Here is a 16,680-nt window from a genome sequence, read left to right as displayed (position 1 = left end):
GCAGAGAAAACATTAGCACAGGATTGCAGTAACAGTCAGATTCATGCCAAATGAAGAGGGAATATATTTTTCCAGCTCTTAATATCACTCTGTTTATAGTCCAAGGATCACATCAGCACTGCAGCCCACTGCCATACAACAAGAGCGTCTATTGAGCTGACCTATTTCTTCACTACTTGGATTTCATTTGCACAAAGAAGGCTAACTTGAGAGACATTATATGTGACTGTCTGAAAAATAAAATTTGTTTACAATGAGCAGCTCACCCCTTTCTCTTCATCACTCACCTTTTCCCACAGCATTCCTTACTTCTGCAAATCCAATCAGCAATGAGAGACACAGGAAAGGTTCCAGATCTGCTCCCAGTGGGAAGTACTGCCCAACATGTTTCCCACATTTTCAAGGACTAGTTAGGAAATTTTCTATTCAGTTATATATGCCATGTTACTTTCTATCATTCCAGCTTTCACCCCTAAGGTTGCTCTGAACTCTGTTAAAAACTTCTAAAAGTCAAGCACCACTACACTTATCACCCAGCTTCCCTTAAAAAGCTATCAGGCTGGTCAGACCAGATCTGTTTTCCATGTGTGCCTGTGAATTGATGTTAACTTCATTAGTATCACATTAAAACTTTAAAGGAACTATAGCAGAGAACTCTATTAGCACTCAAGTTTACTTATTCTGGGGTTATTATTTGAACAGGAAGGGGCTGATAGGTCCATAATTGCCTGGAGTGTTACCTATTGCCTATTAAAATACAATGGGAACTGTTATAAATGTCTAATGGAATTTTTTTAGTGCTTCAATGCTGACTCAATTTCAGCATTTGTGTTCATTGACTACTTTTGCCAGCTCTTTTAAACTCATGTGTACAGGATGACCAAACTGCTGATTTGAAATCACCTTCTTCCCCCTTCTTCCACAGCTGTTCTCAGAAAAATTCTCCAGTTACAATTGGAGAGTTCATATTAGACATTGATACATTCTACACTATGTACTGTACATACATATAAATAGAAATGTTTCCCTTTGTTTACAGTGCTATAGTACTGTCATAACTTGACATTTTTGCATTAGTAAGTTTCAGAAGGAAACACGTTGTTCTTTAAATTTTTGATCATTTCAGAAATCAACATTAATGAATATTTATTACTAGCAATATCTCCTTTTCACAAAATGTAGAGGGATAATTATAATCTTTTCTTTAAGAAAGTTTAACTGATTTAGGCTTTTCTTTTTCAGTTGGAAAATATGGTTTCCAGACTACTGGATACAATATTCATAATCATTTGCAATTAATAATTCACATCAATTACTTATTACCAGCTTTTTTGCAAATATTTGGAAATTACTTAGCTCTGTATGTCTGGCTTCCTCAAACTGTACATTTACACAGCTGCATAATATAATAAAGAGGAAATGTGCAATATAATAAAGTATTTGTATCAGTTTATTATTGATGGCCTAAAAATCAAGACAATTTGGAGAGTCATGAAGGCAAATACAAGTACCTTATGTTCAACATAATAAACAAAAGTGGAGCCAATGCAGCTATGTGAGAGATGAGTATATTTGAAATAATATAAATCTGAAAGCAGTTTTTGCATTTTGACTAGATATTTCTTATTCAGAATTAGCTTCCAGGGCATAACTTCTGAATAAAGCTAAATGTTTCTTCAGAACTGAAAATGACCTTCAGCAAAACTCTTTAAAATAACTTACAACTCAACATCAAGATTTTCTCTGGGAAGAGGTCACAGCCAATACATGATCACACCATTAATGTCAAAAATTTGCTTACTGTAGAGAAGGCATTAAGATTATCAACATTTGCAGTGGTCAACCTACAGAATATAGAAATGCAAAAGGAAGTACTTATGAGCAAGACAATATTGACATTGTATCAACAACATGTTTAATAGCTCTTCTCATGCTGTTTATATGATTTTGTTCAGTCCCATTTTAACCACATAACCTGCATTTTTAGCTTACATACCTCTTCTGCAATCTCCTTGACATCAGGAGAAGGTCACTTTTTTCTTTGTGCTATTCAAAGCACAGCAAAGAAATTTATTTCAAAGTTTATCTGGTTCAACATTTGCAGCTTGGGCATATGTTTGCGGTTTTTTCTGTGCTTTTGTGTACAGAGCAGCAATTTTAATTTTTTTCTGATGAAAGGGAGAAAGCAGTAAAATTGGTTTTGACAATATTTTTCACATGTACACAAAGCAAATGTCTTTTATATTCATATATACAAATGTGCATGTGGATATGGATATGTGTATACACATATAAACATTATTATATAATATGTTTATTAACACATTCCTTATTCCTCTGCTATAATTTTACATGAAAACAAAGAAAAATAAGCAAATTCTTCTTAAAACAGAAGCTTAAAGATCTACAGCTGACATCACGGATTCCACAACCATTCACAAACATTTTATCATATTAAAAATAACAATAAACGATAATAAATGAAATCTATGCTAACATATTTTGTCTGTTGCATAAATGTTTAGATTTTTGCATCCAGATGCCTCATAGACTATCAGCTTCTGAATGGGATCTCTCTTTCTAGAAGATAGGAGAGCAGAGCAGAGAGAAGACATTTAAAACCCATCTGGGCATGGTCTTAGGCAGTTTGTTCTAATCAACACTACTTGAACATGGGAGTTTAGCCTTGACAGTCTTCAGAAGTGCCTTCTGAGAACCCTGCCTCACCGAAGGATGAGATGACAAGGAGTCTGCCTTCTGACATGTACAAATGCAGGAAAGAGGAGGCAAGGTAATGTACTTATTACGAGTGGAGAGCAGGGATGGCATTCACAGGCTGCAAAAACAATGATCTCAGGCAGCATGCAGACTTGCCTGCTCTCCTTGGTGCAGGTCCCTGTACTGCTAATTTTTTAAAAAAGAGACCCTGCAGTGGGCTTTATGGTAAGGGTCAGATTTCTGAAGTGAAAAAATGTCATGATTTCAATGAATTGTGGGGATGAGCCAGATTTGTGTGGTGACAGCAGTGGTGTCATGGAGCCATGGTGGGGAAGGAAGGGCAACATTGTTATCTGCAAGGGTGCAAGAGGAGGACTGTCCAAAACTGAGACATTAAAATGAAGGAGTGAGTAAAAATTTCCTAACTATCAACTTGTGATTAGGATGGTCTGGGGTCTTGGGGTCTGTGGGACCTGGCAGTTTCAGACTATGCAGGACCTCTCTACAATGCCTTTTGCAGAACGAGCTTATCATACACTCCTAAAGTCTGGACTCATCTCTTCAGTATTCACCTACACACTTCAACTTTGGGCTGACTCCAGGCCTGACATATTTTTGAACAGGAATGCTTGTATGATGATTTAAGGTAGCGGTTGTAACAGAGCTCATAAAGTTTGTTATTTTCTGTTATTGTCATCATCTCATTCACTAGGTTTTTATGTATTCTTTTATGGTTTAACTTATAAAACAAGCACTGAAATGTGGTGTTATTAATATAAAACTATGATAAGCACCCAGTCTTTCTGTATTCCAAAATATGTGAAGATGTTATATGATGTAATTAATGGCAGTTAAATGAGGAACGAATTAAGGGAAATATTATTTCAAGCAAAGCATGGGATTTACAGCCCCAAGAGACTTTTCGAATGAAATAGGGAGTTGAGTGATTGGATTTTAAAAAGATCTAGATAATTATGTGACCATTAGCATTTATAATTATGCTAAGATAATTAAGTGCAATGAAACAGCATGCTTCTTGATATAAACACATTACTTATATAAGTCAGAAAGCAATATGTTTTAGGAAATTAGCATTTCACAACTGACCAGGTGTATTTTGGTTTTGTTGTGTGGACTTTTATTTACACTTTTAGAATCAGACAATAAACACATGTGTAGGCAGGATGATAGGTTGAAAGGGGTAGCCATCTATTTTACTCTAGAATACTCTATCTCCTCACCAGTTGAAGATAATGAAGTTTCACTGTCTATTTGTGGAACTCTTTTTAAATGTTCAAAATTGACTATTCAGAATTGCCGCAGAGGAAATCCTATTTGGAGATATGTCAGTAACCTCACCTGCTATATCACCTCCTTGTTGCTTTTTCACAACCAGGAATTTCATTGATGGACACTGTAGTCTCAGAAGCCAGGTGCTTTTCAAAGGAAATGTCATTGATCTAATAGAGGGCAGGCTTTTGGCAGAAGACAAAAAGTTACTGCATGTATAGTTTTAACATTGACAAGATTTAAAAGGGGGTTTTTTTCTTCATAAAAAAGTGCAAATCAGAGGTATGTCACCGCTGCTTTTGAGGTTGAAAATCTGTGATATTTTATTGCCCAGTCTGGTTCTTTTTTATTCATTCATTTTAAATATGACACTTGCTAGGTTTGCTGGTGAATATCTTTGCTTTCAAGTTGCATGCCTGATTTATATAACGTTGCACATTGCATAGATATTCAAAGTACACAAGGTAAATGTGGTTTGACTGAAATACCATTCTATTTTGGCTGTGTTTGGAGTTTGCTTTCACATCATATCATCACAAAGAACAAATCTGATATACAGCCTATCTATTTCTTGCCCATTTTGTTCATTAGATGATGAGCAGTACTGTTTTGCACAGGCTGAAGTACAAATCTATAGTTGCTTGTTGCTCTGAAAGAAACTGTACTTAAAAAACTGAGGAGAGGTTTAAAAATTAGCTGGTTGTCAACAGACATGGCATATGCACCTGGTTCAAACAAAGACTTTCTGTGGTGGCAAGTTACGCAATACTTCAGTATGCTGCTTTCCCTGGCTGTAATGTGATAACAGGACTTATCTCAACCACTCTGAAGCAGCAAAGATTTACAAAGCTCCTTGCGATCCACCTGTCAAATGTTCAAAGTATAATGGTTAGACACTGAGAACTGTGAATACTTCTCGAATTTGTTTTAGAAAAACAAAAAACCAAAACAGCAACAACAAAAAACCAAACCAAACAAACAAAAAACCAAAGAAACCCCCTCCCACAGCACACCTAGGGCACTTCAGTCACTGACAGGCATTCAGCCTATATGACCAGAATAAAATAAACCCAAAGTAACACCTTCTGAAATGTATATAATTAAAATGTCTGCAGATCCACTCCTGGATTCATCTGCACATTTGCTAAGGTAGGCATAGCCAAAGAGCTTTTCAAGTTAAATGACAATCTGTTATTTCAAAAACTAAATGAATGGAGGAACTCTTTTTGCACAAACAAGGTACACAAAATAAACTTGGTAGTTGGAGTTTCTGCTTAGACTTTTTTGCCAAGCAGAGGCTGACACAGAGCGCATTGCTATGTATTGTGTATATGTATATGTGTGCATATAAATATATGATCCTGTGCAGGGCCAGGAGTTGGACTTGATGGTCCTTGTGGGTACCTTTTAACTCAGCTTGTTCAATGATTCTGCGATTCTGTGATTCTGTGATTCTGTGTATGAGCATAATGAGCTGAATTGAAAAGTTACACTCCCATGCCAATGGACCACCCTAGCAGTTTATTCCTGTAACCAGAGCTGAGGTACCAGTAACTGGACAAAATTCCCCCCTCATCTGCAATAGCTATAGAAATACCCGAATTCTGATTTCACCTCCATTGTGTCCTTCAGGAATTGCTCTTATCTAGTGAACAACCTGCAGCTCTGAGAGTCAAGCCTCATCCAAGCAATCCCTTACCCAGACTGCAGCCTGAGGAGAGGTTCACCTGCATATAATTGATGTCATACACATACTGATGGCATCAACTTTTGAGAACATTTCCACGTTTATCTGCCTGCCTATCGATCTATCAATCTTATACAGTGCATAGCACTGTAATGCCTGTAACTTGTAATACATGAGCAAACACTCAACTCTAGTTTCTATGTATTCATGAAGAAAGAGGAATCTGCAGACATTTTAATAGGCCCAATGATTATTCCTGTCAAAGCAGCTGATGAGGCATAATTGATTGAGATGGACATCCCTTGTTTGTAAGGAAAAAAACCTGTCCCTCTGCAGCTATGAAATAACATTTTCTAGTCCTCATAAAGCCCCTTGGAAGTGTCAGAAAAAGTAACATACTCCTGAAGTATCAACACACAGGATCTTTAAAGACTCATTTCTTGTTAAGCTGTCTCAGCTTCAGCCTGCCAACCGAGTCAGCCCAGCTTGGGTTATATTTCACTCACTTTTCCAAAATCCACTGCTGCTGAGTCCTGGATTATCCCTGTCTAAAAATTCAGTCCCCCTGTGTCTGAAGGTGAAATTTGGTTTAACAGTAGGAAGGTGTTAACACAACCACACTGTGAAGATTAATGTTGCAGCAAATCCTCAAAAGAACCAGAAATATCCAAGACACTAGAGATATCTATTTTTGATGAAAGCTTCAAGAAAGTAATAAAAGAATAGCATTTGATAGTAGGTCAGTTATTAATTTTCTTGGAAAACCAACAAGAGCTTGGCAAGAAGCAACATGTCTGCTGTACAATTTTTTGCTTTTTATGCAATAAATAGTTCTGTGTACCATTTAACTTTCTCTGTTCAAACTACATATTTATTGTTTCACCTGCTTTGAACTAGCAACTGTGATCTCACTAATGAAAGGTTAGAAACAGTGTTCAGTTTCATTGCAGTTGCTTTAGTATATACTGCTGCCACTGGCGAGATATGTGTGTGAAGTCCCACTTTCCTAATGGTAGATGTGGACATTTTTGAGAAGGAATCTGAAAATCTTTTAAAGAGCCAGTGACTCCATCATCGCTCCAGTCATCTGAAGCAATCCCAGTAATTTAAAACAAAATCACCTGAAGTATATACTAGATGTAATAGATATAATGCTGAGAAAAGCAACTGAATGAAAAGACATGCTTTCTTAGGGGATTGCCATCTATGATGTCTGCTACACTAACCTTTGATCCATATGGTTGAATGAGAACAAAGTGGACTTGCTCACCCAAGGTTTCATGCACATATTTCACAGGTATCTAAACTTCATCAGTCCATGAATACACAGTCGTTCAGTCTAAGAATTTTCCCATCTGAGCTCAAATGTTTCTAATACTTCTGTTATTGTAAGAAATAAAAACAGCAAAGGGAAAAAACCCCTCTTCCCTAAAGCCTCTCAGAGAAAGCAGTTTTTTAATGACAGCAGAGCTATCATTACTGCTTTAGACACAGCAACAAAACAAACTAAGACGTGTTTGGAACCACTGACTTAAAATCTGCAGTATGTGCACTCGAGTATGGGTGCTAGTCATGCGTGTGCATAATCATGTTAAAACTGCCACCCCATGAGCTTAAGCTCAGGCTCAAATCACAGCTCTCTGAAATGACTTGGACAAAACAGGGAAGAGTTTTTCCTGAGTAGCTTCTAGCTCTTCTACATCATATCCTCATATACTGTGTTGGGTAATGAAGAGAAATATGATTAAGGTATTTCAAGCCTGACATGAATATTTTTCCAGTGGAGAGAGTTTTGATATGTAGCCTTGTGGACTGAATTTGGAATTTGCTTTGCTTCTGTAATTGGACTTCTAATGCCAGCAGAATCAAGGCCTGAGAAGCAAACTAAAAACACATTTCAAGGGAATGACACATCTGTGGTACACTAAAACCATTAGGCTACTGAATGCCTGTTTTGAATTACATCAAATCACCTGAAGACCATATGGCAAATGGAAATTATTTAAGTTAACATTTACTGCCTTATACAGGATTAAGAAAGATTTTTTTGTTGTTGTTGTTATTTTAGCTAAACCTATATATGTAAACTTACTTGCTTTCATGCTTTTGTAATCGATAACTGAAGGTCAAATGCAATCTGCTAGGAATGCACAATCTGCTATGAATATTAATCTGCAAAACAGTGAGCCATCTTGCAGTGGAGAAACATGTATGCATTTTTAAAAATCCAGTAAATAAAGCACCAGTCACCTAATCCTTAGACAGTATCACTGACTCTACTCAAATTCACTGGGGGCACCAGGACTAAGAATCTTAAAAGCAGACTACTCAGGTCCCTAAATTTAGGAGCTAATATTTTTTTTAAATTGACCTATTTATCTATCCCTGAGAGGAAAAAATGTATCAGGAAGTTTAATTTCCCTATGCACTTTTCTGCGTACATTCCATGCTGTTTGCAGGTTGCAGATGGAGAGAGTAGACAGAAGTCTAAGAAAGTTTTTGTGCAATGTGGCAGAAGATCTTAAATAAAATGTCAAACAGAATTTCATTATTTTCTAAGCACATTTACACATATACATGCAGCAAGTAGCCAAAATATTGCCCAAACAAGTCATCTAATAGATTTAGTGAGCCTTTGCTTTGGTCCTTACACTGACAAAATGTGAGTTTCACTCTGTATTGATGTCAACACCACCTCAACTAAACTGTCCCATGAGGATCAGGCCCATAGTCAGATTGATTCCAAATTCCTAAGAAAATCTGATCCTTTTTGTGAAAGTCCATCACAATGGATACTAATTTAAAGGCCATTCTGAATATAGATTTCTTCATTGCTGAGATGTTTTCTGTCTCTCCAGGTCCAGGATTTGTAATGTTTTTCCAGCGATGCTTGAAGTGGATTTTCTACAGTGGGCCTTGAGCTTTCTGTCTCAAGAATATTTACTCTCAATAACTGAACATGAATATTTAGAAGTTGTAGTGCACAGATCAGCACTAAATACACATTTAAGGCAATAAGAATTGTGTGAGCATAGCTGAGTAATGACTACCTGGACTTAAATGTGCTCCTACATAATGTTTTCCAAAATAGCCATCTCTCAGTTAGAAGATGCTTTTCCTGGTTTGGGTTTTTTTTCTGCCTTTCTAACTTATATAAGAAAGAATGAACACTGGTCTCTTACAGATTCCACCTAGTTTATTATTCATATACTTACTTCATCCCAGTGAGAAAAAAAGGAACCTCTCTAGATGGAAAAGTTTGCATTATGCATTCTGTCCAATAAAACAGTGGGTTTTATTACTGTTGGGTTCTGGTTTGCTAGGCATAATACAGCATACCAACGAGATGTGCTTGTTAAATATTCAGGATTTTATTTTAAAAGGGATATTTTTTAAAGAATTACTATAATGAAAAGTGCATGCCAGATTTATACTTTGATATCATGGATTATTTTTATGTCTTTATGTAGTTGCCTAAACCATGTTTAGGATAAAGGTCTTTCCTATGTTTGTACCTGCTGTGTTCTGCCAGGTGGCATTTCATTTCACAGAAATGTTACTTGGCAACACCAACATCCATTTTCTGTCCCTGATACTGCAGTGTGACTGTGGCTGAAGTGCCAAACAACTCCTGTTCAGGGACCACTCTCTAGCTCTCAAGTGAGGTGGCCTGGCCTGATCCTGTCTACACCAGGTATCTCCTGTCCTTCAGGTCTCCTTCAGGCCAGTGTGGTACCGCTGAGGCTGTAACATACAATTATCATCGTATTTGTGAGTGCTCACAATGTTCACTGTAATACAGAAGGCACTGCAACTTACTAGAACAGTGCTTTCACTGCATGAAAATAAAATTAGGGTTACACAATTTGGATTTGATATGTTGATATGTTTGAAGTTTAAAAGCTGCTAGCTGCTAGCACAGTTTGGGAGAGCTGTGGAGGGAGGAGGGTGAGAGTGGAGGGAGCCAAGTTGCATCACTCTGTTAACACTGCCCTTTTGGGAATGGTCTTTAATGACTCCAAACCCCAAATCTGACTCTGATCTTATGACAGAGCACGCCAGTTGGCACAGGAAAAAATCATGCCAGCAAGCAAATGAGTAATCATTCAGATTACTGGCTGAGCAGAGTGTGAGTTTCTCCATGACTCTTGCTATGTAGCTGGGTAGGTGGGTGCTACACACTTCCCTGGCTTCCAGTGGTTCAAGAGTGCAGCATTTGGGTGTGTGCATTTATTTGGGTGAGAACATCCTCTGGTCAGTTTTCCAAATGAGGCCATTAATTTTGATTTTTGATTTTGATCTAATTATTCTTGATTTCCACTGGTGATTGAAAGTCAAAACTTCCATTTTGTCAAGTTTAACCCACGATAATTGGAAAGCCACACCTATTTTCAGCTCTGAATTCTGGGGCTCTATTTGGCCTCATAAACATGGCCAATCTGTGATTAAATGATCTGGGAAGTCAGTTCTTTTTGTCTGTGTAACATTTGTTAGGATATACTTCAGTCTCCTGAATAACCTGGAGTTATTTAAAAGTCTTGTAGGTAGATAGGAAACTCAAGGTAGGACTCCCAAGGACACGGTTTAGTGGTGGAGGGCTTGGCACAAGTGGGTTACATGATTGCACTCAACAATCTGAAGGGTCTCTTCCAACCTAAATGATTCTATGATTCCATAATCTTCAGAGAGGCTTTGTGCCCCTCTGCCCTCTGCCATGGACTCCTCTGGGAGAGGAGGTCCTCGAGGACCCCACAGCCTCCCAGGCAGCTTGTAGGAGGGGCTGCAGGGCACAGGCAGGCACAGAAGCTGCAAAGGCTTCCTTTGGACAGAGGGTGGCCATCATCAAGGTACTGCACCAGCAATGCACACAACTACAATTGCAGTTCTTTGTTAAAGACTAAGTCTTTCCAGAATTTCACACATTATTCAGGACTGGAATTGAGAAGATTAAGAGATGCATGAGCAGTTACCAATAAGGGGAAAGAAAATCTTTGCTTCTTTTACCACACTTAAGTGCTAAGGGAAGCCAGATAAATTAAGTCTGATTTCTTGAGCAGATCTTCATGCACACAGCTATTAATTTGTGTTGAAGGAATGTGATTCATTTGAACTCCACAGGCTTCTTTATTTTAATGACTTTTTAAAATTCTATTAATTTTTCTTTTGAATTCACAACATATTTCTGTTTCTTTTAGTGAACAATATGAGCACTTTACAGTGCCCAAAAATAATGTCTTAATCCCAGTGGATTCTAACCAAGGACTGCACAGACCTGTGGATAAAAAGTCTGCTTTATATTTCAAAGTACAAAGGCCAAATTTAGTAGGTACTTGTATATTTATTTTTATTTTTTAATGGGCCAGATTCTCATTTAGTGTAAATCAGAAGAACTCCACTGATGCTAAGGGAACTATGTCAAGTTGCATTAGTTTAGTATCTGGCTTCCCAACATTTTCTTCTCATGGTATTCAACTCAGCCTTCAGTATTCATGAATTAATAATTTGTCTTTAGTCTGTAACTTGATACCTTTTAAAAAATTTTTATAATTTAAAATATAACTTGTGAATTTTTGAAAATCAGTAGGCTCTGTAAAGGGAAGGTTCATCTTTTCATTTGCACATTGTCCAAACAGGATGGCCTATACCTAAAGAGTTAGTCAGGCTATAGATCTGTCAGATGCATGCATCTTAGTGTATCTGTGTGTACATAATCATAAGATAGAAGACAGAACTGCGTGCAGCAGAACTGTGGGTCTGCCCTGTTAGGTAGCTAATGGCTGATCAGGGCTAAAAAGGATGAGCAGTAGATTATTCAGGTAGAAATGGTATCCAGATTGTTTGAATAGGGATCAGAAGGTTCCATGAAGACGCAGAGAGGCAAGGCAGCAGTGCCCATGCCATTCAGGCAGCACACTCACCCCTCCACCAGGCAGAGCTACTCAGTTTCCCTGTGTCTGTCCTCCTGAAAGTCCCTCTAGCAGCTCTTCCATTGAATGCTACATTTTTGGTTAAAATTTTTACAGACTGATTAAGTTTGCAATGTTTTTAAAACCATTTAGAAATTTATAGAAGTAGAACCAACTGTATGCTGCATGAACAAAAGATGATTTGAAAACAACATAAGGAGAGGGCAGTTTCTGAGCTGCATACTTACAACTATAATCAAATCTTCACATGCAATTAAAATTATGATGATTTTTTTCCAGGCCTATAAAAAATTTGGATTTGTGCTATGTGATTCCAGCACATGTATAGGAAGCACAAGAGACTAAGAAATGCAACAATGAAAAACTTATATGACAGTGTGTGATATTGAAAGGACATTTTCTTGAGCTTTTCCTCATTTCTCTTTGCTTCTCAGCCAGCAAGCTTGCAAATTCAAATTTGAGATCTTATGATTTTATTTATCATGTAAAAATAGACATGCATCTAAAAACTACACTTTCATGTACTATTTTTGAGAAGATTTTAATGTATCTTTCATATGAAGTTCGAATACTATTTGACTGATACTGCATAGAACAGGGTGAGTTTTAACATGGCTTATATTAGCTTAGCTCACATTTATCCAACTTTGTGAACAGATTCATTTGTTGTAGTTGGATTAAATGTGGTGCAGATAGCCATGAAAACAAGGTATTTTTTAAACCAAGATAGCCAAATTTGTCCTCATTTACCTCCTGTGGAAAGCCATTAACTTTCATGAGTAGAAAGGAGAGCTGAAATTGGTTTTGCATACTGTGGAAATCGCTTCAATGCTTTGCAACTCCTTTCCTTAAGCTTATCATGGTTTAGACCATATGAGATGATAAATGCAACCAAAATTTTGACGATGGATTCATTGGCTAGAAAGCTGAAAATCTTCAATTTAATTGAATTCTTTGTAAGGTCAAAAACTCCCAGAAAATGCCATATTTATTTAGCTCAGTTGGCTAGAGCAGGGTGCTAATAGCACAAAGGTTGTTGGTTCAGCCCCTTTACAGTTGGACTTGATCCCTCTGGGTCCTCATTCAACTCAGAATATTCTTTGATTTGTGATCTATTTCTCCATAGTTGCAGAATAATTGAAGATAGGAGCTTATGAGTAAAAGAGAAAGTGAAGCCCATCATGGGGCCTTTGTCTCTTCAGCAGTTAAACCGCAACACAGTGAAAAAAACCCCACAGATAAATGCTTCACTGCTCCAGAAGTGGTGAAATCATGGATCTTTTCCCTTTCAGGATGAGTTCCATCCAAGTTTCCCATACTGCACATAGATGAAAATGTAATAGGTAGCAAGAATGGAAACACCCAGCACAGGTTTTGATTGTCTAGAGCTTAATGATGGTGCTGACAGGGTTGAGTGTTTGTGATGAGAACCAGAGGGAAGACCAACAAGGCAGATATTCTTGTGGGACTGTGTTACAGACAAGCTAATCAGGATGAAGAGGCAGAATAAATATTCTATAAGCAGCTGGGAGAAGTCTCACAATCGCTAGGCCTTATTCTCATAGGGAAATTCCACTTACCAGATGTCTACTGGAAATACAACACAACAGAGATGAAACCGTCCAGAATGTCCTGGAGTGTGTGGAAGAAAAATTCCTGGCAGAACTAAAGAGGGAGCCAACTAGGGAACGTACTCACTGCACCTATGGTTGTGAACACAGAAGGACTGCTGGGTGATGTGATGGTTGGAGGCCATCTGGGGCACAGCTATCACAAAAAGATTAAGTTTTCAGTTCCCACAATAAGGAAAGTGGCCAGCAGAACTGCCACCTTGGACTTCCAGCGGGCAAATTTTGGCCTGGATAAGAGACTGGTTGAAGGGCAGTCCTGAAGAAGCTCAGGAAGGCTGGACATTCTTCAAGAAGGAAATCTTCAAGGCTCAGGAGCAGGCTGTCCCCGCAGGACAAAAGACAAGATGGTGGGGAAAAAGATCAGCCTGACTAAACAGAGAGCTTTGGCTGGAACTGAGGAAAAAATCCGACTTTAAGATCTTTGGAAGAAGGGGAGGCAACTCAGGAGGACTACAAGGATATTATGAGGTTCTACAGGGAGAAAATTGGAAGGGCCAAAGTCCAGGTAGGACTGAAGTTGGATTTTGAAACTCAAGTAACTTTGTGTTGAAAAAGAAGTTAAAAACATCCAGAGAAAAAGCATTATGAGGAGGAAGTATGTTCCTTGAGCCAAAAAAAAGCATTTCTAGTTGCTGATCTGTGAAGATTGTTGAAAAATGCGGGTTTGTTTCCTATGTAGAAGAGGAAATTATGTTGAAAGAGCAAAACTTTCAACAATTAAATAAAAATGCTCCCTTGCTACTCTATTAGATCCCCCAAAAATATCCATTTAACTGAGGATTTCTCAGATTTCAGTACAAATAAATACAATACAGACAGTTTGCTGGACAGTCTGTGAGGACATGCCTTTGTTAGGAGACAGAGTGGTCCTGCAATCCCTTCTTCACGCATGTATCACAGCAGAGGCTTTGTATTACATGACTGAGACCATTCAAGCAAAGTTCTCTCTGCTTCACTTCCAATTCACACAATAAACCCAACATTTAGCCTTGAAATATTTGCTTTTTCCCCAAAGACACTGAGAGATGAAAAAGTCCAGGGTGTCCACATGTTCTGTCTCATGTGGGTGGCCACCTGATGGCCACAGACTTTGGTGTAAATGTCACTGTCCAAAGTTTGCAGATACTTCTCTCAGATTTTACATTGGAAGGCTTGGTTTGGTCTTTGGTGTATTATTTTGAAAAACTGACTTTTTTTTTTCCCTTGGAAATGCTACATATTTCATTCCATCATGGTATTTGTAGTATGTCATGAACTTTAACAAGACAGACGGAACACAGCCAGCCAGATTTCACTACTTACTGCTTCTTGGGTTTATGTTTGTTTATTTTAATCTTCATTGTGTCTGAAATCTGCCCTCAACAAAACAAAGCACTTTGATCGGGCCAAGTCTTAAAAAAAGAAAATAAAACACTGGCACAGAAATATTCTTATGCTATTGGTGATTAATATGTATACAGTGTTAGTTTAGTGCCATCAAGTGACCAAAAATATGAAACAACACTCTTATTTTTCTATGTTTGTTGTTTTGATTTGTTTTATTTTATTTTTAATCTAAAGAAAGCTAATATGTTATCCTTTTGATATAAACACAGGCAAATAGCTTCACAAGCAGTTTATCATCTACATTTAGGGCATTTCAAGAATGAAATTTTCAAGTAAAAATTCTAAAGTTAGTTTCAAAATTTCTTCCACACATTGATACTTCAAGGTGTCCTCTGTTTTCACAGTTTATGAGGTTTGAAGCACTTCACTCACCTCTGGCTGAAATCTTTGCCGTGTAGAACTCAATAGGAGATCTCTCCAAGGTGAAAACTCATAACAGTTTTTTATTGTTTGGTGGTATCCAAAGGCTTGGATAGAGGGTTTTTTAATGAAGGACATAATAAACTGTATGAATCAATCTTTATTTTGTTTTCTGAAATGCAGTAGCTATCTCTGTCAGAAACAAGAATCTTAAATGGATTGAAATGGATGGACAAAGAAAAATGTTTAGGTTTTAATACGTCCACTTATTGTAGGATCAAACTTTGCACAAACAAGCACAGGTAATGTAAACTTCTAAGAAAATATTTCTGGAAATTATTTCTCCCTATTTTGTCTGTCTAAAATAAATGTACATAAATTTCAAACACTATCAATGTAGAAGATGAATACATAGTACATTTCTGATTTATTAGGATGGAAAAAATCTTAGAAGCATCAATTTAAGGTGGAGTGAGTTTGTTTTGTCTTGTCTCTATCACACTGATTTCCCACCAGAAGACAGATGTATATCAGCCACCAAGTAAGCTTAAGGCCTAGAACTGGAAGAAAAGAAATGCAAACACTTTACTAAACACACTAGAGAGTGAAGGGAGAAGTTGGCAGAGTTTCCACAGACACAACAGTAAATAGAAGTGTTTTAAAAGTCCCAGCTCATGCCTTGGTGTGCAATAAACAAGCTTCAAGGTTACTGGCCTGTCAGGGCTTCCTGTGGTTGAGAGCAGAGCAAAATATCACTACAAATCATATTTGTTATTTGTAGTCCCAGTAGCAGAAACAGCACCACAGGTGATTTTGTAGAAGTATTTTCTTGATAGTTTGTTGCATCTCCTCCTTTACAAATTAATTCCTGTATCATCTGTAGACAGTTGGCACTTGTGGTTACAGCTTCTGGTGAAATATAAGCAAGAACAAACCTTTGTGGTGTTGCTATTTCACAAGAGGTTGTGGTTTACAGTTAGAAAAGCCCTGCAAAAATTGAAAGCTCTGCACATATCTCCTAGATTTTAGAGTACTTTCATGTGTTAGGTGGGAGTGTCCTAAGTGCAGGAGAGCTGTGTAATCAGTATTGATATATTTAGACACTGCAGCATATATAAATGAATGATAACTTCCTATCTATTCATTGTACTTCCTCATGGTTTGTTTCTGACTTTCCTATGAAATGATAAAAAATTATGAGTTAAAAAATAAGTTATATCTAAATTAATTTATAAGTTAAGACTTTCTAAATATCTTGAGAAAAAGGTAGGGGAGAAAAAAGTTGTCCAGTATCTGGAGACACATGACAGTGACCAGAGCACAAATAACAGCACAGACCAAAGAAACACCTGTTATAAAGATATATGCATTTTCTGGCAAAAAAAAAATTTAAATATATTTTGTTAAAATACAATTCCTTTAAACATCACTCATAAATTATAAGCTTTCAAATTGCGGAAAGGTTTTGGTGCTCTGATTGACTGAGAAACACTGGTCAGAGTAGACTAAAACTTGAATGTCAATCAAATTCTGTCAGTAATTGACTAGTAGAATCTTACCCTGTCCATCATAACATTTCCTTTTAGTAATGGCATTTGCTTATGCTCTCATCACTTAATTTAGACTTCTGGAGTCTTGCTGGTTTCCTTGACTTTCCTATCACTCAGGTGCCATCACCAGT

This window comes from Ammospiza caudacuta, chromosome 1, assembly GCF_027887145.1.
Source record: "Ammospiza caudacuta isolate bAmmCau1 chromosome 1, bAmmCau1.pri, whole genome shotgun sequence".
Lineage (NCBI taxonomy): Eukaryota > Metazoa > Chordata > Aves > Passeriformes > Passerellidae > Ammospiza > Ammospiza caudacuta.
The sequence above is the reverse complement of the archived record's forward strand: the minus strand, read 5'-3'. Positions refer to the sequence as shown.